This window comes from Manis javanica, chromosome 9 (assembly GCF_040802235.1).
Source record: "Manis javanica isolate MJ-LG chromosome 9, MJ_LKY, whole genome shotgun sequence".
NCBI classification, from domain to species: Eukaryota; Metazoa; Chordata; class Mammalia; order Pholidota; family Manidae; genus Manis; species Manis javanica.
Window position 1 is genome coordinate 102,064,142 of NC_133164.1, and position 27,135 is coordinate 102,091,276.

General features: G+C 50.2%; 1 protein-coding gene and 1 long non-coding RNA gene across 6 annotated transcripts in view; one reads left to right on the forward strand and one right to left on the reverse strand.

Annotated features, from left to right (window-relative positions):
• Positions 1 to 27,135, reverse strand: part of ZBTB7C (zinc finger and BTB domain containing 7C) — a 328,498-nt gene that overhangs the window by 81,653 nt on the left and 219,710 nt on the right. The window contains exon 1 of one of the 5 annotated variants that reach the window (XM_017666305.3): positions 15,151 to 15,281. The exons of the other annotated variants lie outside the window; for them this stretch is intronic. The gene's annotated coding sequence lies outside the window, so the exon portion shown is untranslated. Of the gene's footprint in view, positions 1 to 15,150; positions 15,282 to 27,135 lie in introns of those variants that run through there. 5 annotated transcript variants of the gene reach the window in all.
• Positions 4,315 to 16,330, forward strand: LOC118972127 (uncharacterized). Its single transcript, XR_005060959.2, has 3 exons — positions 4,315 to 13,713; positions 13,990 to 14,220; positions 14,741 to 16,330. It is a non-coding gene; the product is annotated as an uncharacterized lncRNA (long non-coding RNA).

Below are 27,135 nucleotides of genomic sequence, written 5' to 3' on the forward strand. Positions count from 1 at the left end.
GCCCAGAGCAGCCCTGGCTGGTGAAGGCTGGGAGCACAGGGATTAGGCTGGCTGAATGTGTTACAGGACCCTGCTGAAAGATCTGAAATGGGCAGAAAAGTGCAAGGATGGGGCCAGGGAGGGGGCATTCCAAGTGACAGCAGAGAACCAGCTACTTCAGACTTGTGGGCACTGGAGGCCAGATTAACATGACCAAGATTTCCATGGATCAGGGGTTCCAGGGTGGGGAGTTTTCACAGTCAAGGATTCCCATTCAGCTAAACATAGAGCCCACCCCACAAGGAAGAAAAACTACCCCCACACTGTGCCCCTGTGGCCCTATGCCAGCTTCACTGGAGATGCTCAGTAAATGAACAAATGAATGAATGAATGAATGAGTGAACAGACAAGATGGAGCAGCTTACAACTCACACAGTCTTATCCCTGCCCCCAAGAAAATTAGAACATTCCCTCCCAGACCTTGACTCCCTGCAGAAGGAAGGGTGTGGCTGCCTGGGCTGGGGAGCCTGTCCCTGGGGTTCTGTCCAGAGGGACTCACACCCTGAGCAGCAGCTTCTCCCTCCTGCCAGCCATGGTCTGGGTTCATTGGTCCCTAGGGTCAGAGACCTCCAGCAAGCCTGCTGCCATGACTGTACCTCAGCACGGGCCACTGACTGCTGTATCATCAGCTATTATGTGCTTGGCTCTGTGCTAGGGGCTGTGAGGGATGCGAGAAAGGATAGGATATACTTCCTGTCCACAGGGAGTTCATAAACTAATGAGGCGGCGGAGAACACAGAGATGAGCAGCCCAGGCCCCCTTGAAGAATCACTGATGGCCCTGGCTGCTGGGAGCACAGTCAGCGGTCAGCCTTCAGCTCAGGACACCCCTTCAGGCTGCCCAGGCTGCAAAGCCACCTGACCCAAGTCAGGCTGGTCCAGGGACACCCACATTCAATGACTGCCTGAGACATCAGGGTCTCATAAAGGCCTGGGCATTTTGGCCCAACCTGGGACAAACCTGAGGGGCTCATTTCAACTGCAAAGGTCCCTGCAGGGTTGGCTGGAGCTGTTGGGGCCACATCACCAGCCTCCCCTCTGACCCACCTGCTCCCTCCCTCACCTCTGCAGCCTCCTCCTCAAGCCTGATCCCTAGGCCACTCCTAACTGACATCCTCACACTAAACTCTGCCCCCTAGTTGGCTGCCCAGAGCCCCCCGTCTTTGAGAAACAGGGACTACAACATCAAATATAATTCATACAATACCATTCAGAGATAATTCTGTAGTTCAGACTCTACAGGCTGGGAGAACAGTGGATGTAGAAATACAAGATCCAAGATTCATCCTTAAAAATACAGTTCTCCTTAGGAATTATTAAAATTTTTATTAATTTGTAAACCACAAATGCATATCTATTTCCATCTTGTTTAATAATATGATGAGTTGATTCTCTCCTATTTGATGCGTGATGCTCAGCTCTGGGGTCCCTGATGGACAGGAGGTGATGTCGCCTGGGGACAGTGAGATGATTTCTTTCCTGCAGGGCTCAGCTAGCTAGGAGCTAGGAAAAATGCCAATTAAGGCAAAGCTGTCTGTGAGGAATCATTCCAGTTGTCACATTAACCTCACGACCTGGGGATCACAGACTGGGTACTATCTCCCCAACTCTCCAAACTGGGTCCCTTTAATTGGCATCTGTTCCTTTGGGGCATGGTGACCTCTACCTAGTAATGTTGAACTTTGCAGGGTTGATGAAAAGCCAGACAAAGCTTGCAGTCTGTCTGCCTCTCTGAGGCCCTTGGGCCAGCCTGGGATGGAATGAGGCAGGAATGGGTCCCCCCAGGTGAATGTAGGATATACCTTCACACACAGCCAACAGCACGTGCTAGGATAGGATTGGCATCATTGTCTCCAGAGCCAAATGCAACCAGCTGCCTTGAAGAACCCTGGTATATTGTTGCTAAGTAACATTCTCAGATACTACTATATTATTGTTTATCCTATTACTGATTAATCATTATTACAGACAGCCCACTGGTTAAAGGGGAATCTGCATGCCCGCTCCTGCAGTCCTGACCAACAGGACCAGCTACAGGGAGTCCTAACTGTGTGAGGACCACAGGGCCTTCAGGGCACAGGGCACTCAGGGTGGTGGCTGGCTGGTCCCAGGACCCTGGGGTTAAGGCCAGGTGCTTGCCCTCACTGGATGAGAGACCTGGGAGTCTTCATGGGACACTGCTTGGCATCTTAAGTTTGGGGACTGTCACGTGCTGTCTGAGCCTGGCCTGGAGGGGCTACAGTTCCTCAAGGAGCAGGAGTGAGTGAGGAAACAGAAAAGCAAAAGACTCTCTTTTTGGGAATGGACAGAAAGGGTTCTAACATTAGTTGGGAGAAAGCCCCTCCTTGTCACGCTCTTTCCCTTTCCCTTCGCTCCAGTAAGAACAGCCGTGGTCAACGTAGGGACCACCAGGAGGAAACCTGGAGCCAAGTCAAGGCAGGGGCAGCAGTGGCCAATCTAAGCCTGTTTTCCACAGTGACACAGGAGAAATGTCATGGTCATGAGCAGAACCTGGGAGCCGCTGGGGAGGAGAGAGGCTCTGGTGTAGTTGGTTATGGGGCACAGATTTGCTGTATGGAAGCTGCGTTGAAAATTTTTTTCAAAATTATGACTACTATGTGCTAGATACGGTGCATAATTCATCTTTTTAATTCAGCTCATCTCTTTTGAACTGCCTCAGCTCAGAAGGCAGCTGGAATTTTCCCACTGTACAGATGAATAACCTGAGACTCAGGGGTTCCAAGGAGTCCTCAGGGACCTGGGTGAAGGTGGATGAGCTGAGACTGGGACTCAGGTCTAAGGGACTCTCCCCCATTAAGTGTCTCCTGCTGTGGAAGCTCTGGAAAGGCTCTTGCTCCTGAGTAGGCTCCGGACTAGAAAGTGTCCCTAGGAATAAGGTTCCAAGCCCTGGAAGCTGTCTCTACTCTTGGCTGCCTTCCAGACACCCATTTTTGCCCCCTTGAGCTGCTGGCTGCCTTGGTGGGGAGCCCCCTTGCTCATGGGCACCGACAGCCCTCTGTGCCTGGAAAAACATGGCTCAAAGCAGCTTGTTTCAGGATTATTCTATCCTGGTCCTCAGCTCACCACAGGCTGGGGAAGCATAATGGACAGTACTGGCTGTAGCGATTCAATGGCTGTAAGAGATGGTCAAGCACCATGGCAAGAGTGTTGTTTCGGGGTTCGGCAGCCCCATATTCTGACTCTGTCACCTTTGGGGAAGGAGCAGGAGGCCTTTCTGACACCCTGACATTGTCTGCCTGGCTCCTCATTTGGTGGCCCCACTGGACTAGGCCATTTAGAGAGAGTACTGGCCTGTGGGCAGCCCTGAGGGACATCATCTAACAAGTGTCCCTCTGGTGTGGTGGGGCTGCACTGTGGCAGACAGCGGGGCCTTCTGAGAATGCAGGACACGGAGAACACCTTCCCTAGCACTTCAGGCAAGGGATCCCAGAAGGGTCCTGCCGAGAGCAGAGCAGCCAGGGTGTGCCCGTGCTGGCCACGGCAAGGTGCGCTCTGGGAAGCTTTGCAAACTTGGTTGGGGCCGTTCTTTGGTGATTTATCATTTTAAAAATATTTGGTCTCTTCAAAGGCTATCATTGAAATGATATCATTTAAATACTAATATTCCTATTTTATTACCTCTCACGCTGATTTACCCCTCCCTACCTGCTCTGATTTGATTCCTGATACTAATTACTTTGAAAAAACCCATTATAGTTGGCCCTGAACAACACAGGGGTTAGGGGCACGGCCCATATGTAACTTTTGAGTCCCCAAACTTAACTACTTAGGCTACTCTTTTTTTTTATTAAGGTATAACTGACATACACTCTTATGAAGGTTTCACATGAAAAAACAATGTGGTTACTACATTTACCCATATTATCAAGTCCCCAGCCATACCCCAATGCAGTCACCGTCCATCAGTGTAGTAAGATGCCACAGATCCACTATGTGCCTTCTCTGTGCTACACTGTTCTCCCCGTGACCCCCACACCATGCGTACTAAATGTAATACCCCTCAATCCCCTTCTCCCTCCCTCCCCACCCACCCTCCCACAACCCCTGTGGTAACCGCTAGTCTCCTCTTGGAGTCTGTGAGTCTGCTGCTGTTTTGTTCCTTCAGTTTTGCATCGTTGTTATACTCCACAAATGAATGAAATCATTTGGTACTTGTCTTTCTCTGCCTGGCTTATTTTACCAAGCATAATATCCTCCAACTCCATCCATGTTGTTGCAAATGGTAGGATTTGTTTCTTTCTTATGGCTGAATAGTATTCCATTGTGTATATGTACCACCTCTTCTTTATCCATTCATCTACTGATGGACACTTAGGTTGCTTCCATATCTCGGCTATTGTAAATAGTTCTGCAATAAACAGACAGGTGCATATGTCTTTTTGAATCAGGGATCTTGTTTTCTTTGGGTAAATTCCTTGGGGTGCAATTGCTGGGTCAAATGGTATTTCTATTTTTAGTTTCTTGAGGAACTTCCATATTGCTTTCCACAATGGTTGAATTAGTTTACATTCCCACCAGCAGTGTAGGAGGGTTCCCCTTTTCTCTGCATACTCCCCAGCATTTGTTGTTTCTAGTCTTTTCTATGTTGACCATCCTAACTGGTGTGAGGTGATATCTCATTGTGGTTTTAATTTGCATTTCTCTGATGATTAGCAATGTGGAGCATCTTTTCATGTGCCTGTTGGCCGTCTGAATTTCTTCTTTGGAGAATTGTCTATTCATATCCTCCACCCATTTTTTAATCATGTTATTTGCTTTCTGGGTGTTGAGGTGTGTGAGTTCTTTATATATTTTGGATGTTAACCCCTTGTTGGATGTGTCATTTACAAATATATTCCCCCATACTGTAGGATGCCTTTTTGTTCTGCTGATGGTGTCCTTTGCTGTACAGAAGCTTCTTAGCTTGATGTAGATGACAGCCTACTCTTGACCTTGCCTTACCAATAGCATAAACAGCTGATTAACACATATTTTGTATATGTATTATATACTGTATTCTAAAAATAAAGCAAGCTAGGGAAAAGAAAATGTTTTTTTCAAAATTGTCACAAACCTCCAAAGAACCTTCCAAGATATTTATTGAAAAAATCTGCATCTGTGTGGACCTGTGCAGTTCAAGGGCCAACGGTTTATGTTAATTCTTCACTATCACTGGTAAGTCAACTTAGTCTAAAATCAGGCCAGAATTTTGTCATAGACAAGTCTAAGAGTTTCTTATTAAATATACCAGAATAACTGAATTTTTAATCTACCTCCTGACACCTGGGACTTGAAGACAGCTCACCGTGCTGCCCCCTCTGTCATCCTCAGAGCAGGGCTCAGAGCCCAGAGCCTGGGTGTTATGAGGTTGGACCACGCTGCTTTGCCTTTGGTCCCTGCTCAGAGGGCCTCTGTGAAGCCTACCCCGAGGCCTCTGCCCCTCAGCCCTGCTCTGCCTCTGAATGGCACCATTTTTTTTTCAGACAGCTCTGCTGAATATAACACTGGGGTCTATCAGTCTCACTCCATTTTCAGGTTCTGGTCTTGACTGGTAAATGAATGACAACATTTGGAGGGCAGGGGCCAGAGAGTTGCCATCCATATCCTTTCTGTGGCTGGCACAGGGCCTGGCACACAGTAGGGCTGCCTCTGTCCTCACTGCTGATGAGGCCCTACCCTACCTGTGGCAGCCCCAGTGGCTTGGGGGAGGCCCTGGGGGCCAGTGCTTCTGCTCCCAGGGCCCCCCACCCATCCTCTCCTGGCTCCCCTAAACACACCCCAGCTCCAGTGAGGCTCACTTGGCCTGGCCTTTCATCCCAGCAGGAGCTCTGGCTTGGCTGATGCTCAGCCCCGCTCCTCTGCCTGGGTGTGCAAAGGGTTCACTATCATGTTGTTGGAAAGGCTTCCAAGAGCTGGAGGCCAGGTTCACTCAGAGGGTGCACCGCAGGAAGAGGGAGAAAAGGGAGGGCAGGGACAGTGTAGTGCCTGACCCTCAGCAGGGAGCCCCCGACCAGAGAAACAGAAGGGGGGCAGTGGAGCTGAGACCCCACAGCTGGTGTACAGGAGGGCCAGCAGGGGTCACCTGCCCAGCCGAGGGGCCCACTGCCCCAAGGCCTGCGTCCTCTGGAGTCCCCTTTAAGTTCCATCTTTGGGTTCACACCATCTGTCCCCACCCTTCCAGGGATCAGTCACACCCAGCATTACCTTGAAGAAACCCACCAGCCTACAGAGAGGGTGATCGTTCTCAACGGCTCAGACGTCAGCCTCCTGCTCCGTCTAGTCTAGCTCATCCTTCAGGAAGCCCCTGGCTTCCCCTGCAACGCACCCCAACTGACGTGCTCCCCAGGATGCCCTCATTCTGGCCATTTGTCCTCCTCTCAGCTTGCTCCCCCCAGCTGCCCGGGCCACCCCTGTGCCCAGGCCTCCCAAGCAGGGAGTGAGGTGGCTTAAATGCTGTCATTCTAGGGCACCCCCTTCATGCACAAACTGCCCCCATGCTCTGCCCAGAGCTATTTACTCCGCTTTACTCTTATGCCTGAAAGCCCAGCATTAGAAACATGTGCTGGTAAGCCTCTTTTTTCAAAAACAGACACTTCAATGGAGGGGACAACTGGTGGCCAGTGTCTTTCACACCTTAATGTGAATTCGGCTAAAGAACCAGCTTTCTCCTCCCAGCCAGGTTGGATCATCAGAGAGAGAGGACAAGCGAGAGTTTGAAGGGATGCTAAGAGCTTAGGGGGATGATTTTCAGGGGGGAACCATCCAGAATGATTCCTGGGCAGGCGGGCCCCAGGGGGCTGGAGGAACCTGAGGCGTGAAAGTACCAAAGAGCAGGGAAAAAGGTTCTTGGGAACTCCTGTGTCACTGCCCGACACAAAAACTGCCAACAGGAAGTGATGAGAAACTAGGGGCTGAGGACACACTCAGGGTGACTTTATAATTTCCGGTGTCCCTCTCACCTGGTTAGAAGCCCAAAACTTCGGTTGTCCTAGAGTGGAGACTTCACTGAGGGAACACCCACACAACACACAGTCCAAGGGAAAACATAACAGTGCTCAGAAATCTCCCCTAAACTTGTTCACTTCCAACAGAGGAGGCCTCCCCAATCAGTGGGAGGTGCAGATCCAGACTGCTTCCTTTTATTGCAACTTCTACCCTTCTAGAATTTCTCCTTCTCTGCAGGTCCGGGCCACAGAAACATTAATCCCTATTCAAATGAACCTTCAAGGTTCTTCCTCCATTAGAAAAAAAGTCTCTCTAAACACCCCAAAGCAGCAGCTCTCATGTCACCAGTGTGCATTTACCAGGTGGGGAGGGAGAGGGCTCTGGGCCTCACCTGGCCCCTCTCTTGTTCGAAGGCAGAAATGCGACCCTTCCTTCCCGCCTCTGCCCTGCTCCCACTCCCCCCAACAGCTTTAATAAACAGTGATTATTACAGCCTTAGAGCGCAGCTGTCCTGTGAATTGTCCAGTCAGAGCTACGGGGTGGGAGTCAGGGCTGGAGCAAGGAGCTCAGATCTCCGAACAAACCTGCCCTCCTTTTGCCTTCTCTGCCTGCCGCTCCCTAGCAGCTGGGAGTTGAGGAGGAGGGTGCGTCTCTGGCCCAGTGGAGATGACAGAGGCATTTTCTGAGCAGCCTGCTGAGGGCAGAGCCCCAGTGGGGGAGCGGAGGGGGCAGAGTGTACAGACAGGGTTGGAGGTGGGCTTGCCCTACCTACCTGTCAGGAATTCAGGCCTCTCCCAAACAAACCCTCCTTCATCCAAATCAAGGAGCTCTGAAATTGCACCCCTGGGGATTAGCCTCAGGCTGCCTTTCTGTTTAAAATGTGCTGGCATGTTGCTTGAGAAAAGAAATAGACTGTTAGTCAATTTGTCATCTATAGGAGGTACCTGGGAAATGTTGGTTGGAGGGAGGGATGGATGTGAGTGAATGAATGAATGGCGCTCTGGGCTACTATTGGAAATAGTGGTAGAAGGGGAGGAAAGCTCTGGGTGCTTCAAGCGAAGTGGGTAGGGATGCCACTGAGCAGTTTGGGAGGAGAAAGGGGTACAAGTCAAATTGTACCACATCACAGCTGTGCACTGAGCCAGCCAGCGCAGCATGGGCCCTGCCCTTAAAGAGTGTATAACTGCCCTTTGTGTGGCTCCTGCTAAATCCTCCTCCAAGCAGGTGGGACAACAGTCCACTGAGGATGTGACACTCAGAACTGTTATAGCTGAACTTCGGAGATCATCATCTCAAAGGCTCCCTGAATTTTTTTTTCAGTGGCAGAAGCCTTCACAAATAACACTGTGCAAAAACAGACCCACACAGAGCTTTTCTGCTTGAATCCACTTGGTGAATCCTTCTGGAGAATACCAGTCTACTCCAGCTCCTCATTTCAAGTAAGGAAACTGAGGCCCAGAGAGATCAACCTGTGTTCTCAGACTTTATCACAACCACCTCCAGGCCCCCGGTCTCCTCCTGTAGGATTCTACTTCTTGGGTAGGGCCCAGGTACCTGTAAGCTTTTAAAAGTTTTCATAGGTGATTAAGACTTGTAGTTGGTTTAGGAACGGTTGGATTAAGCACCAGTTTGAAGGTGAAGATTAAATTATAGCAGAGACTGATTCAAGTTGCTCTTGGAGTCATAGAGGCCAAAGCCTAGGACAATGACTCCCAAAAAGCTATCGGAACTAATTTCTGGTACTGAAGTTTGCTTAGTTTGAACATGATGCCACAGAATGGCCACTGACCAGGCCTTCAGCATGTTCTGGTGAAAGGGTAAATTTCCATAATCGTTGGCAGTCTTTCAAGCTAGATGAGTTCCCTTGTACCACTCAAATTTATCTTTGTTAAGGGTGTTACCCTAGTCAGTCCCACAGGTATAAAAATGGGATAAAATTGTTTCATCATGGAACTGAAACACTAGTGTGAAATGGAGGACCCGGCAACACCAAACGATCTTGGATGAGTCAATGATCTTGCCAGCAACTCAAGACACCAACAAGAAAGGGATAAGGTAGCCTGGCATTGCCTAGCTGCCTCCTGGTTGGGATATCAGGACTCTCCAATAGCTTTCTTTGTGGTATCCAAGAGGTCATGTAATAGAGTTAAAAGGTCAGGATGTTAGTCAAGTCTTCACTCACAGCCCCAAACATTGAACAACTTGCCCATTTACTGTCAGATTCATTTCCCTTTAGGTCAATGTCTTCCCTCCTCAGGGCCTGGATTTCCATGGGCATTTGCAGCTGGATAAAGTGGGGCTAAGGAAGTGGGTTCCCCCTGCCAGCTCTCTGGAGCATTTGAGTCCTCCTCAGGAAAGCAGAATGAGCCCTGTGTCACCCCATGGAACCCTGCACTGTCCTACAGAAACAACAGGGAAAACTCACTGAGTGCTCTGGGACATGCAGAGGCTATGCAGAATGATCAGGAAGTCAAAATGGCTCTCACTATTGGTATGGGAAGCAAAAACTGAGCTGATTCCAGAATATTTCCTGGGTGTTGGTTTCTTGAGCAAAACCTTTAGAAAATAGGACAGGTAAGATAAAAAGGCAGATATTATCAACAAGTGTTGGCAAAGATGTAAGAAATTGGCATCTTCATACACTGCTAGTGGGAATGTAAAATTGTGCAGCCACTGTGAAAAACAGTCTAGCAGTTTTCCAAAAGATAAAATACAGAATTACTGTGTGACCCAGCAATTCCACATCTAGGTATATAGCCAAGGGAAATGCTAACCCACACCCACACACAAACTTGCACATGGATGTTCATAGCAGCATTATTTACAACAGCCAAACACAGAAGCAACCCAAACACCCACCAGCGGATGAATGTGTAAATAACATGTGGTGTATCATACAAGGAATGCTATTAAGAAATAAAAAGGAATGAAGTACTGGTACATGCTACAAAGTAGACAAATCCTGAAAACATTATGCTAAATGAAAGAAGCCAGTCAAAAAGACCACATATGATGTGATTCTACTGATATGAAGTGTCCAGAATAAGTCACTCCATATAGAGACAGAAAGTAGATTCTTAGCCACCTAGAACTGGGAAGTTTGGGGGAAGTAGGGAATGGCTGCTTATGGGTATGAGGCTCTTTTTGGTGTAATGAAAATATTCTAAAGTTGATTGTGGTGATGTTTGCACAACTTTGTAAATAAATATACTAAAAACCACTGAATTGTACACTTTAAATGGGTAAATTCTGTGGCATATGAATTACATCTGAATAAAGCCATTATTTTAAAAAAAGAAAACTTTATAAAAGTTCTATTATTTGGGTTCTGCTTAATAAAGGCATCTTCTGCTAGACTTCCCTGGGGCTTATGGAAGACAAGCATCAACAGGAACTGGGGTCACTGTCACCTCTCTAGCGGCCTTTCCCAGTAGCTTCACAAAGACCAATGCACTAACGTGTTACCTCCAGAAACAACAGAATTGTCAGCTAGAATACATAGCCAAAAAAGCAAGAGCCCTGGGTGTATGTGTACAAATATATGTGTGTGTAGGCAAGGCAGGTTTTTCCTGAAGATCAAGTTCAGTTCTATGATCTCACTGGGGAGGGTCATATGTACATTTGCTTCCGGTTTGTATCTAATTTGGAAAAGCCAACATGGGTCGTGTACTCTAATTGTGTATTTGGTGATTTTTCCAGTTCAAAGACTTGGTGCCACTCCACTCCTTTTGTTCGGAGGATGGACTTACTCCTTGACTGCTGAAGAACACCCTGACCAGGTTCCTGCCGTGGGAGGGGCAGGCTTCAGATGCAAGCCAGGGGCCGCCACTGGGGAAGAGCTCTTAACCCACAGAGGAAGATCCCTTCTCATGCGCTGGCCTCGTGCATGAGGGGAGGGGTGCAGGAGTGAGGAAGAGAGGGAAGGGGGCCCCTGCAGGCTGGTTCCCTTCCAAACAAGGCCCTGATGGAGGGAGCCTCCCAAACGGAACAAATGGGAGCAGAGCAGAAGAGAGGATATATACCTCTTTTCCTAAACATGATTCGAGATATACAGAGGGAAAGTTAAATTACGCTGCAATTTTGAAAGTCATCAACTGAAGATAAACTCTCCCTTCAAAGAAATTACTCATCTCTCTCCATCAGTGGTACCTCAGGGTCTAACAGTATTCAAATTTATTAAGCAATGACATGCAGAATGTATTGTATAAAGGGCCCATTTCATCACCCCTTTCCCTAAGCTACTTTTTCTTCCTGCAAAGTCACAAGAAGTCCAGTAAGTTCAAAATCAAAACAAAGCCTAACAAGTGCATGTGTGTGTGTGTACACACACACACACAAACACACACAGATGGAAAAAAAACAAGTCCTTCGTAGAAGTTACATGAGACAGGCAGCTTCAGAAGGGAAAAACACAATCTCTGACTAATACGAAGGAGACTCCAAATTGCTCTTGGCAACAATCTCTCAACCCCAGATTCTCCTCCCTCTATTCATCTCCACAGTTCCCAGCCAAAGGAAAAGAAACTGAATAGCTGTCTCCCTGGCCCAACCTGCAGTGCTGCATGGCTGAGCAAGGGCTGAGCAAACAAACATCCCCATGCAATGATAGCCCTGTGCAATTGCTGCAAAAACAGGCTAGCCAGTCGGGAGATAGCAGGTTGATCATCTCCATATTAGAAGGAGATTGCCTTTATTCTGGCACCACAGCATCAAAACAGAATGTAATATGATCTTGTGACCTCAAACCCAAGAGATATTTAAAAAAAAAAAAAAAAAAGAGGAAGAAGGAGAAAGTGTCCTCCCCAGAAGAGTTGGTACCATTTCCGAAGAAGGAAGGCCCAGAGCATCACTCAGATGGTTTTACCTTCAAGGCAAGATTTATCAGTTCACCTTCCTCACAAAAGTGATAGTTAATTTTAGAGGTAGGTATCTTATACCTATTATACTATTCAAGATGGAAGGAATGTTAACAGACCAAATGTCCCAGAATATTTATGGCTGCTCTGTCTCAAAGATCTATCTGACACTATTTTATTAGGACAGACTTGCGAGGTCAGCTAAAACGGAGAGATGGACAGGAGCATGGGGAAATGGTATTATAAGTGGAGATATAAGCCACGGAGCAGTTGAGCCCTGAAATGCCCCAGCAGGCTGGTATATGAGCTGCTCTGAGAACTATGGATGGCCACGAGACCTGGGTTCTAGTACTGGCTTTGTTACCAAGTCCTGTGAGCACAGACAACCTTCCCCAGCAGCAGGATGAGGGCTTGGAGCTGCAGCTCCAACCCTGCGAGTATGCAAAATGCTATCCCAGCCACTGGGTGACAACGTGATGCATCAGAAGGGTGATCGTCTGGGGCAGTTCTCAGTCTGGCTGGCCCTGCTTCCCGAGAGGGGCCAGACCTCTCGGAGGCTGCACGGGGCTCTTGTCATCTCTAGCTGGGATGTGCCAAAACCAAAGGTTCATCATGAAACCCGCAATCATAAACCAATAATCTGAACAGCACTGACTCAAACAGCTACATGGGCACTGTGTGCACTCCACAGTGCCCCCTTGAGTCTGGGATGAGTCAGGATGAGTCCAGCTTCCCACCCCTTCTCATCCAGGCCTCCTGCTGCTTCTCCTTCCACAGGGCTGTGCTTCTGTAGCACTTTGCACATACTGCCTCATTTCATCCACTCAATATCCGTTGAAGGATAGACCATTACTGTTACTATTCCCCGTGGCCAAGGACCAGGTCGGACTTCACTTACTGATGAATGCCCTGCACTTAGCATAGTGTCTGGAATCACACATTAGAAAATACAATCATTGCTATTGTATTTATTGAATAAATTACTGATTGACTGAATGGAAAGAAACTGAAGTTCAAAAGGCTAATATTGTGTGTAACACACACTATTGTGTGTTGTACTATAATTATACCAGGGTTATTCCTGTCTCCCTAATCAAACGTAAGATTCTAAAAGATATATGTAGTATAATGGGCAGCTTCGACTCCTGGCTCTGTCGCTAAGAAGCTGGGCAGCATACTTAACTCTTTTGAGACTCAGTTTATTCATCCTCAAAGGGGGGCTAGTGTTCATACCTGACAGGTTGTGTAGGTTAGAGGAGACACTCTGCCAAGCACCGTGTCTGGCACACAGTAGATATCTCTGTATGCCCCATATCTTTCCTCTCTTTGGATTATCTCCCAGCACTGGCTCCACAGGATATGCCTAAAGTTCTGCAACCTCCAGGCCTTTGCTATTTTGGCCTTCTTCCTTCAAGGTCCTGCCCCAATTCCATTTCTATTTGTAGCCTTCCCTGGCTCTCCCAGCAGTCTGTCATGGACATCCTACTTGCTACCTAGGTTTTGCTTATTCTGTGCATGCCTCATCTGTCTGTGCTGGGTGCCTCTGGGTGGTGGTTCAGGCCTGAGTCCTGCTCTTCATCACCTGGCAGGGCTCAGAAGGTGGGATCCAAATCTACCAATTTCATAAAATTCTGGAACCCAACCAGGTGGCCTCAGGGACTGTGTGGCCTTGGTGTCCAGTGGTTCTGGGTCAGGGGCTCTGGACCCACCTGGACTCCTGGGCTTCAGCGCCTCACCTATGAACTGGGGCTGATGAGGATAGTGGTGGCTGCCCTTGTGTGTCTTTAGTGCGGTAGTTTGGGAGAGCTCAGAAATGAGTACTAACACCCAGCCTGAAGAGAGAGCCCAGGCTGAAGCAAGTCGTTCTGGGGAGGGTAAGTTTCTTTTCTCTCTCAGCTCAGATTGAACCACAAGGGGAGTGGGTAGCAACTAGGCTATGTTCCTTTCCTGGAGCTCTATGCAGAGGAGGGGTTCCTGACCCCTTCTAATCCCCAGGACTTAACTGGGTGAAGGAGTGGAGCTGAAACTTGAACTTGCAAGGCCTTCGCCCTTCCTACCACTCCCCTTTCACAAAATCTTCTATTGAACCTGGTGAAAACTGCCTGATTGTTTAATGGACTTCCTTTACAATTCCAAAATTCTGTGTTTAGGAGGACTGGACAGGGTAAGCTACCAGTCTGCCAATGAATCTTAAGAATGGGACTTCCTCCTGTGCAAAGCCCAGTACCAGGGGTTAAAAGAAAGAGGGCAGCTATCTCCTGCCGACCCACAGCCAGGACACCAGAAGCCAGAAACCGGGACAATCGAACTGGAGTCCCCCGGAGCCCTCACCACCGGCGGGCTGAACCTGCACCGCCACTCAGGGATCAGCGCGGGCATGGGTGAGGGTCCCTTCCAGGCCACCCCCTCGGCCTCTGCGCCCCCCACCTGCAGAGAACTAGGCGCTCTGGCGGGCGACGCAGCAGGGTGCCGGGAGGGTGGGGGTACACGCATCTGGTCGCTGTCCCACCCCACCAGGCCGCCTCCGGAGCTCTGAGACCCCCTTTGGCCTTGGCCCCTGGGAGGGAGTCGTTATCCCCTCCAGGGTTGGAGCGCAGGGTAAGGTCTCCCACCCACCCAGCTCAGGCCGCGACTCAAGCCCGGGACCGCCGCGGGTGTCCCTCCGCCTTGCCGAGTGACTTCTGCCAATCCCACCTTTAATTTCTCTTCCCGTCCGGACCTTGACTTCTGCCAGGAGTTGCCAAGGCTTTTGTCGCCTCCCTCCCCCCACGTTTTGCTTCTGACACTGGGAAGGACCAAATTTTTCGGGGGACGGAATTTAAACTAACAACCTATATCCGCCACTACCTTACAGGGTGCCCCTCACACTCTTCCCCGTCCTCTCTCCCCGGTCCCTAAAAGCCGCCGGCCGAGGGCAATGAGAAACCGAGGAGAGTCGCTTCACGCAGAGTTCCAATTTTTTCCTGCATTTCGCTGAGTGGCAGCGGCGCGCGCCTCTCCACGAGCCCAGGAGCTCCGGGCCGGGTTTCCCCGGCACGCTCGGCTGCAGCCCAGGCGCGGGTTTGAAATTTCTTGCAGACGCCGCCACTCACGCCCGGCGAGCGCCAGTCGGAGCCGCCGCCCCGGGCCAGAGGGTCCCCGCTGCGCGAAGCACGAAAGCCTGCAGTGCCCGGGGTGGGGACGCAGCCGGCCCGGCAGGCTCTCCCCGACGCCGGGCAGGGCTTCCTCCCCACCCCCTCTCCACTGCCCGGCCGCCTCGCTCCCCGGAGCCCCGATCACTGCCCGCTCCGGCCAGGCCGCCGCAGACCCACCTGGCCGCCCCGGGGACGCCGCGCTCGTGCCCGCGCTGTGTCCTGAGCGCCGCCAGGGTCCCGGGCTGGGAATCCACGCGGCAGCGCTGCTCAGGGGAGCCTGCCGCAGCCGGCGGGAGGTTGTCATTGATTCGTGCTGGGCGAGTTAAGCCATTCCAGGAGTGGTTTTGGGAGAGCACTCCCACCCCTCCCTGCAACCAGAAGTATTTGGCAGGCAGCCCCTTTCGTCCACCTGTACTGTTAAGCGCGGAGCAACGACCAATTTCAGCAATTGCGCTTTATACCTCACCTTAAAACAAGCAAATAAAGTACTTTCGTAAAGGTAAAAGCAGAAATGAAAGCAAGGCTGGTGGTGGAGAATTCTCCCCGCTTTGCTCCTGGTCTCGGGTTATTTATTTATTTTCTCTAATAGTTCCCAAAATGCCTTACCACTTATCTCAAATCAGGGGCGCTTTTCATTATTATTGTTTTATTCAATTCTGCATGTCTTTTATTTTTAGAGGCAATTTTATTTCCATTTGCCTGCAACCTGAGCCCAATAAAATCGCTAGAATTACATGTTTGCTCCTTAAAGGGTCGTGAGTGTAACTTAATCAAATGGAACATTGCAAGCGTTCAAGTGGCAAATAAAAAAGAGGAAAGTGCAGGAGGGAAGCCCAGAACTTTGGCTCCCTCCACCGGGTGGCCCAGCTGGGCTTTACCGCGGTGGAGTCCTGAGGCCTGGGGTGGGGGCACCCACTGCCACTCAGTGCCCACAGCAAGCACACAGATCATCCAGGTGCTCCTTTGCTTCGCCTCCCTTCTAAGACTGACTCAGAAATGTCAAACAGAAATCCAACATTTGGGGTGGGTCAACCACCAATCACAGAGAGGAGTGGCCAGAGCACCCTCTCCCAAGCTGTTCCTTAAAGCCACACACCACACCCTTTTTTTTGAAAAGTGCCAGCTGGGGGTCTTAGGCTGCTGTCAGCCCTCTTTCCCCTGGAACTGTCCTTCACCTGGGGGAAGCCATTATTAACTCCTTGGTACCTAGGCTGGCTCTTCTTAGAAATGAGGAAAGGTCTGGAGAAGTCCTTCCCTGGGGATCAGCTGCCCAGTCCACCATGGAAAATCAGCACAAAGAAATGAGACGGTGAGAGGCCTCTGGCACTCCTCCAGGGGCAGGCCACAAACCTTAAAGCACCCCAAAGGCAAATCCCAAGGTCCATTAGTCCATGAAGGCCAAGAATGGGGCTGGGATTTGCTAAACCCCAGGAAGATAGTTCAGACTAAAGTATCTCCTCCAACAGGTGCCTCCTGCCTGAAATCCCACGTTAGTGATTCATTCCTTCGTGGTGTACACCCTGCGGAAAGCCTGCACCAAGCAGGCAAAATTACTCCAGAAAGACAGAAAAGGTCTCTCCCCATGGTTCTAAAATTCTATATACCCACGGGCGGGGGTGCAGGAGTCTCCACAAGGGGCTGGATGAGCCAGACCCTCCTTGCTGTGGTGGGAGAGCCACAGGTGGCAGCCTGAGGCTCCAAGCCAGGGTGGGGTGGAGTGGAGAGGAGAGGAGTGGGATGGGGAGGGGGTGCTAAATCAGGGAACCAGGCACTGAAGGTCAGAAGGAGGGCCACTTAATCAGGGCAGGTGGACAGCTTCCAAGATTGGATGACTCCATAGCTTTTTATCAAAATCCATGTACTCCCGGAACACCAAAACCAAAGAATGAAAAGTCAAATCTCTTTGTCCACAAAGTCACTAATTAAATATCCAATCAAGCATAAGTCCACACTCCACTCCCAGACCTAGTAGGGAAAGTTGCCAGCACAGGACCTGGATGGAATCAGTATCAGTCCAGAAGTGTTTGTTGTGCACCCATAAGGGGTTTTCTTCAACAGCCTGGGTGAAGGTCGGGTGAGGTGAGGTGGGTGCAGTGCAGTGCGGCCCTCAGAGCCTCACTTTCATTGGAAGATAAAGCACAGAGGGCTGGTCAGCATGGGGTAGGGTGCAGACAGCATGTGCGGGGTCCATTAAGGAACCAGAGAGCATTAATTCTGCAGAGCAGACGAGGGGCCAAAAGCAATCAGGAGGGCCAGGCTCATCCGGAGAAGGCTCCAGGAGGTGGGCTGGGCAGGCTGGAAGTTTGCACTGCCGTGAGCAGGAGGACATGTCAGGTGGGGACTAAAGGCTGGAGGAGGGGGCAGCTGGACTGGTGTAGATGGTTCTTCCAGTGGACAGAGCATCAGGTTGGAGCATACGGGGAGAAACCAGTTTATGAATGCAGCTTCCTGCTGAAAGGAGAGAGGGCAGGGCAGCAGGGCCTGAGTTGAAGGGAAGGAGGATTGCAGCACCTCTTTCAAACCCAGCTGGAGCTGGATGTGGGCAGAGGAGATGGCGGAGGGAGGCTGTGGAGGTGGGGGAGAGTTGTGGTGCCCAGCCCAGCCTGCCCCCAGGCAGCCCCTCCTAGTAGGGCTCCAGCTCCTGGACCTGAAGGAGTGTCTGAACAGACCAGAGGGTGGTGCCAGGGCTGCTAATATTGCAGCCAAGAGGCCGGGGGGGAGGAGGAGGCTGGCCACTGTCCAGCACACCGGCTGGGTCCCACAGTGGACAGTGAATGTCATTCCTTCCTCCCCCTTAATCTCTGTCTGTGTGTGCCCTGTTGGGACACACCCTTCAGAATGGCTCCAGGCAAAAAGGGGAGAGCCCTGCCCCACTGCCCCTACAGCCTTGCCTCCCAGTTCTCAGCCCCATGCCAGGTGCCTCCTGGGCACAGGAACATAAAGGAGCCTCAGAGGGGTGGGGTGGGACAAGGGGGACAGGGAAGCTCCAAACGCCACCCACAGGAGGGGCTCTGGGCAGGCCAGACTCCAGATCTGTTCTTGTGCATTTCCTTTTGGGATGTGGTTCCTTCCCAGGCCCTCTGTGGTCCCCTCCCTCTTACTCACCCTCTTCCTCTCCCTCCTCCCCCTTCCCCATCCCCCTTCATGGGGCAGGTCAGTCAGAGCCCTTGGAAATACTCAGTCTTACAGGCGCTTTGCTTTCCACATCTGCCTCCAAACCCACAACTCACTCATTCCAGGGAGGATGAAAGCTCCTACTTCAACCACCAGGCATGGCTCAGAGACTAAATAGAAGCACCATGAGCAGATGTGCTATTGTCTTAGCCTGAAACTTTAGTAGCACCTGGTCATCAGCTGTGAGGTAGGCACACAGATGGTTTCTTTACTAGCATGCACACACATACAGAATGTCTGTATGCACATGTATAGAAAGGTGGATACAGAGATGAGCCATGTGATCTGGAAACAATAATAAGTAGTATCTATTGAGGGTTCACTCCTTCACTTAATCCTGGCACAACACCATGGGCTGGATTCTTTTATTTCACCATTTTATTGATGAGGCTCAGAGAGGTCTTATCACTTGTCCAAGGTCACACAGCTTGATAAATCACCTGGGTCTTTGGAACTGGTGCCCAAAGGACATCCCTCCCTGCCCAAACCCCCCTGTTCAGCTCTGGCTCTTTGTCTAGTTCCTACAATTGTGTGTGCAATTGAGATTGTGTGTGTACAACCTACAATCTCTAAAAAAGCAGTTTGCTTTGCTGATATGTTTTTAGTTTCTCCACCTGCTGAAGAGGGATAATGACCTCTCCTGAACCAAAAGGCTATTATTAGCCAGGAGAAGGCTGAGATGGAGGTTGGACTTTGGTAAAGCGCTGCAGCAAGTCTTCCCCAAAGAATGCACACAGCCCTGGAATTGAGTTTTACTCAGGTTGGAAACTCAGAGTCACCCTTCCTGCCTCCTTCTCCTTCCCATCCCATGCCCCACCCCTGCCAACCCATCCATCTGCAAGACTATCTCCAAAACAGATCTGAAACCACCCTGCCACCTCCTCCACCTCTGCCCTAGGCTGAGCCACCACACCCCCTCACCTTGACTTCTGCAGGGACCCTTATCTAGTCTCCCTGCTCCCATTCTGTCCTGATGCTTCAGCCTCACACCACACAGCTGTCCAAACAATCTTCTTAAATTGTGCATCTGATCATGTCACAGACTCTTAACATGCAACCCAAACTGTTCACCAATGCCCACGTGGCATTGAAATACCCCTACTTTCCTAAAACTTCCCTGCCTCCTGCCTCCTGTCCCCCATCCTCCAGTGACAGGCAGACCTGCCAAGTTCCTTTTCCTTCCATTTGTGGGACTTTGCATGTTTGGATTCCTTGGCCTGACATGCTCTCCACCTACATCAGGTCTTCCAGAATTGTTACCTCCTTAGAGAGGCCTTCCTTGACAACTACATATAACTTAGGAACCTCTCCCTGCCCATTATCTATTCCAGACCCTTGGTCAAAGCACTTTCGCTACTTGCATACTTTTATTTAACTGCGTGGTTATGTTGAATTATTTTTTGACTGTCCCTCTCACTAGAATAGAGGCTGCTTGTGGGTGGGGACCTTGTGCATCTTTTTTACTGTGTGTATCTGCTACAGGTAAAGCCCCTGGCAAATATATGGGGGACAAAGGTTTTGTTGAGAGAACCCCAGATCTGGGAGACAGGAAGCATGGATCTAGACCTGGCTCTGCCACTGACAAGCTGTGTGCCCTTAGAGATGTCACCACCACCCCCAACCCCCAAACCCTCAGCCTCATCCTCTGCAAGTGGGGATGATGGATGAGATGGGGACTGGGGTCTGATGCATTGCAGTCAGGTTGGCCTCCATTCCCTGAGAACTAATGGAGGCCCGTGCACAAACAAGAAGAGAATCCTGGCACTAATGCACCTGACATGGCTTCGAAAGCCTTTGCTTCTGTTGTCAGTCCTGCTGACTTTTTAGATACATCAGCTTGTGTGGGTAGAGGCATTCACAGGGCTGTGACCAGACACCAGCCCCAAAGCACATGCTGCCATGCAAGCATCAAGACCTGTCCAGAGAAAGCAGTTACTACCCTGGAGAGAACCAGCCTCCTGTAAGGGCTGATTTTTTTTGAGATTTCCACCCCAACTGCCACATGCCCTAGCACACAGATCAAGTGCCGGGCCTCGGTGATGTCAGCTTCCATGCCTGTAGTGCTTTCCCCTGAGGCTTTCTAAGCCTTGTTATCCTGCTTGGCCTTCCCAACAGCCCTGGACAGCAGACCAGCAAGGGAATTGGATTCCCTCTTCCAAAGATGAGGAAACTGAGACCCAGATTAAAAAGTGAGTGAGTGGCAGAATGGAGACCTTTGAAATGAAGGGTATGAATCTCAAGTGAGATTAATAATTTTTAAAGATGTACATGTATATGGATATATAACTTTAAGAGAATATTAATATATGTGAAATAGATCTGAAAAACATATATGAAATTCTTCCATATTAGAGGAAATTTGTGGACCAGGGGAGGAAGTCCCTCATAATCCCACCACAGGATATGGGTTAGTATTGGTAACATCTCAGCAGTGTAGACAGTTAAGCTCAGTCTCAGTGTCTCCCGCTTCCTGACTCGCGGGAGGGAACAGTCCACACTGCATTCAACACTGATTTTACCTGACATGCCACTTTGCACTTCTTAGGTGCTCGAGAAATGTTCAATTAAATTTTGAGGAAAACAGAGAAAACTCAACTGGCTGGAGCAAGAGGAAAAGGTGGCACCTCAGGGCCTGCCAGCCTCTTCCTTCAGGGCCCTCCAGTGTCCCGTCTGAGCAGACCAAGCCCTCGCTATTCTGAAGTCCCCTGTTTGTACTATGATCACAGGGGACTTCACTGTAATCATGGGGCTCTGTCACTTTGATCCATAGATCAGATTTCACTGAAACTTACTACAATGCCAATTTGGAATGATTCATCTCTGTTTAGCACTGAGAACAGAGAAGGAGCCTCAAGTTGAATCTAAGCCATGTGTTAACAGCCCTTCTTATGGTCACAAAGGCTATCCAAATGGGTTAGTTGCCAGTGCTACCCACATTTTTGCCACTGTGTTTCAGGGGGGCAGATCTGGTCATTGAGAACCCGCTGGCAGTTTGCCAAACTGACCAAACTCCTCCACTTCCTGAAGCACACAGAGGTGATCCGGAGAAGCCGACTCCTTGTGGCTGACTGGCCTTTGGCTGCCCCTTCCTGTGGGAGCTGGAAGGTGAGGGCGAGGCCCAGAGGGAGGCCCTGGTACTTGGAGCCTGCCTCCCACTTCTCAGGTGCACTGGAAGACCAGCTGGGGCTTGTCCTGACCTTGGGCAGGGCCTCCAAGGGAGGTGCTGGCTAAGCACAGGGCCCCGGATTTGTTCTCTCTGGGGAAAGTAAGGAGAAAGCACCCAGCCTGGCTGGGGAGCAGCCAAGGGCCAGGAGACCGGCTAGCTGCATGACAGATGGGGGGTGAGCAGGGTCCTGGCCCTCTCTCTCATAGTCAGAGGGCCCCAGGGCTGCTGGGCCTTACCCTCCTCCCAGACTGTATCAGGTGATATAGTCAGGCACCCACAGACCCAGAGGAGGGGAGGGTGCCAAGAGCTTCAGCTAAGCCTGGCTGGGGCTCTAGGGGGGACTGGACCTATCACCCCAAAGCAGGCTGGGAGCCTAGGGGAGGAGGAGGGCTGGGCCAGGACCTGGCCAAGGGGAAAGGGGGTGGCACTGCCATGCAGAGGAGGCAGTCTCCCTCTTCCCTCCTCCCTCCTCCCTCCCTCCTTCCTTCTTTCTTCCCTCCCTCCCTCCCTCTCCCTCTCTCCCCTCCTGCCCCCTTTCCCTGCCTGCACTGACTGCCTCTCTTGCGGTCCCCACCACTCCAGCTGGCTATCTATTGTGGGGAGTGCATCAATGCCTCCCCATCCCCAGGGAGCCGACCCTCGAGTAGGAGACAGACAATGACCAGATACCATCACCGTGAAGTCAGGCGGGCAAGGCTGTCCGGTGCCTTGGCCCCTGTCTCAGGGAAACCACTTTGTCCCCTCCAGCAGCCTCTTGCCCCGCCCTGAGGGACAGGAGGGCAGGGATTACGGCTCCCATCTAGAGTGAGGAAATGGGGGTGAGGGCAGGAGGAGACTCGCCCCAGGTCACACTGGGGGTGGGGGCAGAGCTGTGGTGACTGATCAGCCACCTGGCTCCAGGCCCCGCATCCCTGGCACAGTCACCTAGTCTCGCCTACAAAGCAAGGGGAGGGTTGACCTCCATGCTTCTAGAGGTCCTTTTTTGAAAGGTGGGTATTTAGACACAGAAAACTAAAAAAGAACTGAGCACCTCCACCCTCAACCTAGACAAACACCCAGGTCGCCTGATGCCACCTACAAAACAGGAAGGACCCTCTGGGTCTAGACAGCCTGGAGAGCTGAGGTCCAGGACATGCTAGCTGCAGACTCTGGCCTGACCCAGGTTCCCTTTGATAAACATAGTGAAAGTTGGCCTGTCCCTCCTGGGTCCCTGCAAATGTATGAGGGCTCCAGTACCCAACCAGGTTGTTGGTGCCCTTTGGGCATAACAAGCACTCCCGGGGTGCTCACTTGTCCTATTGCTAGCATCTGTCAAGAAGAGGCAGGGTGGTGACAGGGGTAGGGAAGAGGAGGGTAGGGCTGTGTGTGTGCATGTAGGCAGTTGTGCTGATGTGAGTAGGCTGGCCCCTGTGGGGATGGCTGAGTGCTAGAGATGGGGAAGGGGTTGCACTGGCAGCTTCTCTGTTGGATGAGGCAGCACTCAGGGCTGACACCCCCAGAGAGCGTCTTCTCTGCCTCCAGTGTGCTCAGGTGGAGGTGGCCTCCCCTGTGATGCTGATCAGCATGCCATTGCCAACTAGGACAGCTCACTGTCTTTCCCCACGCCCAGGCAAGCCAGCCAGGCTACAGTGTCAGCACAGTGACCTTCACCATACTGTGAGAGTGGCAGGTAGCTTCTCATTGAAGCTGGCATTCTCCATAAGGTCAAGGTTAGGATGTAGAATGGATGGGGCAACAGGGCAGAACTGAATGGTCACTGTGGAGATCAAAACAAGGGCCTTGGCCTCCTACAGGGACAACTTCAAAGAACAGACTTGCTCTTAACCCTCAAGGACAGGAAAATAATCCCAAATATAATAGCCACAAGTCTTGTGCTAAGAGCTTTGCATGTGTTGCTTCTTCTGTGAAGAAGTCAGTGCACTATTTTTCCCTATGAAGTCGGTTATTATTCATTATAGAAGTCATTATTATTATCCTATGAAGTCAGTGCATTATTATTCCCTTTTCACAGAATGGCAGTTCAGAGACAGGATTTGAACTCAGGATTTGAACTGACCCTTTCTGAAAGTCACTTTTAATCCTGGGGACTGTACAAGGTAGCTCAGAGTATTTCTGGACTTTGAATAGAGTAGGAGAAACCAGAGCAAGACAGAGGGTAAGACCTATTAATCATGGCAGGGGTAAAGCATTAGACCAAGCCCTTGCTTGAGGCAGTAGCTGCTCTTTGGCGCACCTCAAAGCAGAGATTAAATAGCCATTTGTCGGGCATAGTTAGCAGGTTCGCCTAGCAGTGAGTTCTAGGACAAATGCAATTTTGAAATCCTTCATAAAGACTTTACCGTATTTCATTGATGAAGAGAACAGGTGCTGTCTGGGAGGGAGGGAAGCAGAGGTGGGAGCCTGGTAATGCTTCTGAGAACATGTGTTTCTGATCCTCTGCTACAGTCTCTGGGCAGATGGTTACAATGCAGTCTTGAGCCTACCTCAGGCCCACTGAAGCAGAATCTGAGCCCTAAATCTTCACTGTTACAGACTCCACATGCTTATGTGGCCAAAGCAGTGGTGCTCGGTAATTGGTTGGTCTGGTCTTGCTGGCTGGTGGCCCTTGGTTGAGAGTTAGAGCTTTGAAGAGTCACTGCCACTAACCTGGGTACCTTCAGGTGTGAACTGGGGTTGGGGAGTAGGAGAAGTTTTCCCACCTGCTGGACTGCACCTTAAGCATGTTGTCTACATCAACCATTTTTAATAGCTGCATAGAATGCCACCGAGGGGATATACCACAACACACCTAATCATTCTCTACTCTTGGACTTGGGGCTTTTCTATATCATGGGTAATGTTGGAATGAACATCCCTATGCATACTTCCCCCATATTTTGGATTACTGTCTTAATTTAGAGTCTCTGAAGAAGGATGAAAGGGGTATGAACATTTTCAGGGCTCCTAACATATGGTGCTAATTTACATTTTTTAAAAAGGTGGCATATTTGGGCTGATACCTGCAATGTTCTGGAGTGTCAATTTCACTGCAGCACTGCCAACATTTCCATCCCTTATTGTAAAGATGAGGAATTTGAGGCTGGATTGCTGAAGTGCCCTATGACCTGTCTGAAGTTACACACTCAGTCAGTGACAGAGCTGGGGCAAGAACCCAGGGATCTCTTATACCCAGGCCAGGGTATATTGCCCTGCCAACTTCCTCTGTCTCTATCTAGATAGGCAGGAAAATCAAGGCTGGCATATCACTCTCCCTGTCAGCTCTGACTTCAGCTGCACGAGGAGCTCACATTTCAGGACTTTTCGTTGTTTCTCTGCCTGTAAAACTGGGGCCTCTCCTCTCTCTGCTCAAGCTCCACATACTCAGTGAACCCTTTTCTGATCACTTAAACGAGGTCATTACATACTTGAACTGTGGGTTAGATGTAGATAAGTGGGTAGGGAGGCAGTGGGACAAAGGCGAAGCACTAGGCCAGAGGAGGGACAAAGGCCAGATAGACTGGTTAGAGCATGGGTGCCCCATGAGGAGAGATCCAATGGGAAGGAGTTGGGGACCGGCATGCCAGAGTAAGGAGTCCAAATATGGGGTGCCCTTGAGGACCATCTGCTGCTGTGGGACACAGGTGGCTTCATAGGAAGGCTGGGCTCTGCCTGCAGTGGGGGTTCTTCATAGGGTGTGTCCATGGGCTCCAGTGGATTCTTATCCTTTGAACCCAAGCTAACCAGCACGCAGAACTGTGTGAGTATATGGGCCTGCTTGTCTTTCCGGGAAGGCAGCCCACAGTGTCCATCAGATCAAAAAAGTTCACAACCACTTGAAAGTTGAAAAAATAAAATTCAGGTGCAATGTAGAAGTCAACTAGATACATAAACTTTGTTATATGAATTATATATATATTTTTACCCATGAGTTATATATATATACATATACACACACATATATATATATGAAGAGAGGAAATCATGGTCCTCTTAGACAGGCACATGATAAATAGTTAGTTAGAACAAATCTACACTTAGCAACTAGGCTCGTAAGGAATCATTATTTGTTCCACCTCAGTCTTCTTCTTTTCCGTGTGTGATAGGGAGCTGGCAGAGCCGGAAGAGATGGGAACTCTGGAGCCAAGGTGTTCAGAGGCACTGCCTTCCAAGGGTGATTGGAGGCAAAGATAAGCCTTCTCGCAGTGCCAAAGTCAGTTAGTGGGAAAATGGGATTGGGTTTCACAACTTTTCCAGAGCCATCTCTTACATAAGATGGGACACACACTTGAAAATAATTATGGCAGGCCTTTCTGGAGTACTTAGTGGGTGTCAGGCTCTGTCCTAAGCGCTTTACAAGTATCACGTTGTTTACTTCTCAGCAGCCCTGGTGGTTTGCGCAGCACATACATCCCGCATAGGAGGAGATGGAGGCCCAGGGATGTGAAGTCACTGGCCTCAAAGCAAACAGTTTAAGTGGAACAGCAGGTACCAGAAACCAGGCAGGCTGTGTGTCCTGGAGCTGGGGCAGGATGCAGCCTTAGAGAGCAGCTAGGTCATGTCATCGGTAATTAGTCCCATCTCTGCTTCCATGGAGGGGCTGGACCCAGACTATCTCACCCCTACCATTCTCTTTGCCTTTGAAGAGATAGTTTAGTGAATATATTTGAAATTATCCAGGCTGATTATCTATACTTAATAATAGTACTAAAAAGATAGTAATAGTGGTAGTAGTTATAGTAATACCTCCCATTTATTGAACATCCAATATGAATCAGGCAACACATAAGAGGTCATTTTCTTAATTTCATCCTTACAATAAGCCTCCAAGGTAAGTATTAGCCTGTCCATTTTACAGATGGGGTACTGTGGTCCAAGGAGATTTAGATAATCTGCCTGAGGTGAACTAATAAGTGGAGGGACTGCACCCATGGTCTTTCTGCTTCTCTGCCTTATGACGGGTGACACAGGACAAGGCGATTTAGGGTCTGGCTTCCTTGTTGGGGCCCACATGATGGCTGGAGCATAGGAAAGGCCCAGCAGGTTCACTGCCGTGGACAGAGGGAAAGAAGAAAGTTAGGAAGGAAGGAGGGAGGGAAGGAAGGAAGGAAGAGAGGAGGGTAACACAGTGTAGCTTGGGCTCTGCATCCAGCAGCACCAAGATGATGCATTATCCAAATCTAGAGCTACAATTTCAAAAGCCCTGTGCAAAAGGGGCACTAGCCACTGGCCACAGCACTGTGAATCAGTCCATCCTGAGTCCCTCACTCCAGGATACAACCAGTGGTATGATCCATGTCTTTTTGAAATTTCGCTCTAATCTCTGAGGCCAGAGACTAGAATGGTCTTGTAAAGTTCAAGTGAAGGTGGGACCATGCTCCTTCAATTAAAATCAGTGGTTGCTTTAGCCTCTCCCCTGTCTGGGCTTTTGACCTTGATTCTGGAAGCCTTAAGCCTGGAAGGCATAGACAGCCAGCCCCAAGGACAGGGCTAGGAAGGTGGGGGTAGATAGGGTCATGGCTGTGGCTCAGCGTCATGGCTGGGAAAATGCAAAGGGGAGGATGTGCAAATCTTGTCAAGTTCAGAGGCCAAGCTGGTCACAGCATCTGAGAGGCTTTGTGGCAGAATGTGCCAGCAGTATTCCAAGTAAGCAAGCAGGGGTCAGGGCGAGGCACAATGGCAGACGTGCAGCCCTGTCACCTGGGCTCCTAACAAGAAGGCGTCGGAGGTCAGAAGTCCGTCTGAACAGCCAGCAGGTCGGTAGAGGCAGGAAGAAATGGCCTGGATTGGCTCCCAGGCCCTGGCAGGGTTGAGAGGAGGCCCTCACAAATGACCCAGTGAGCCTT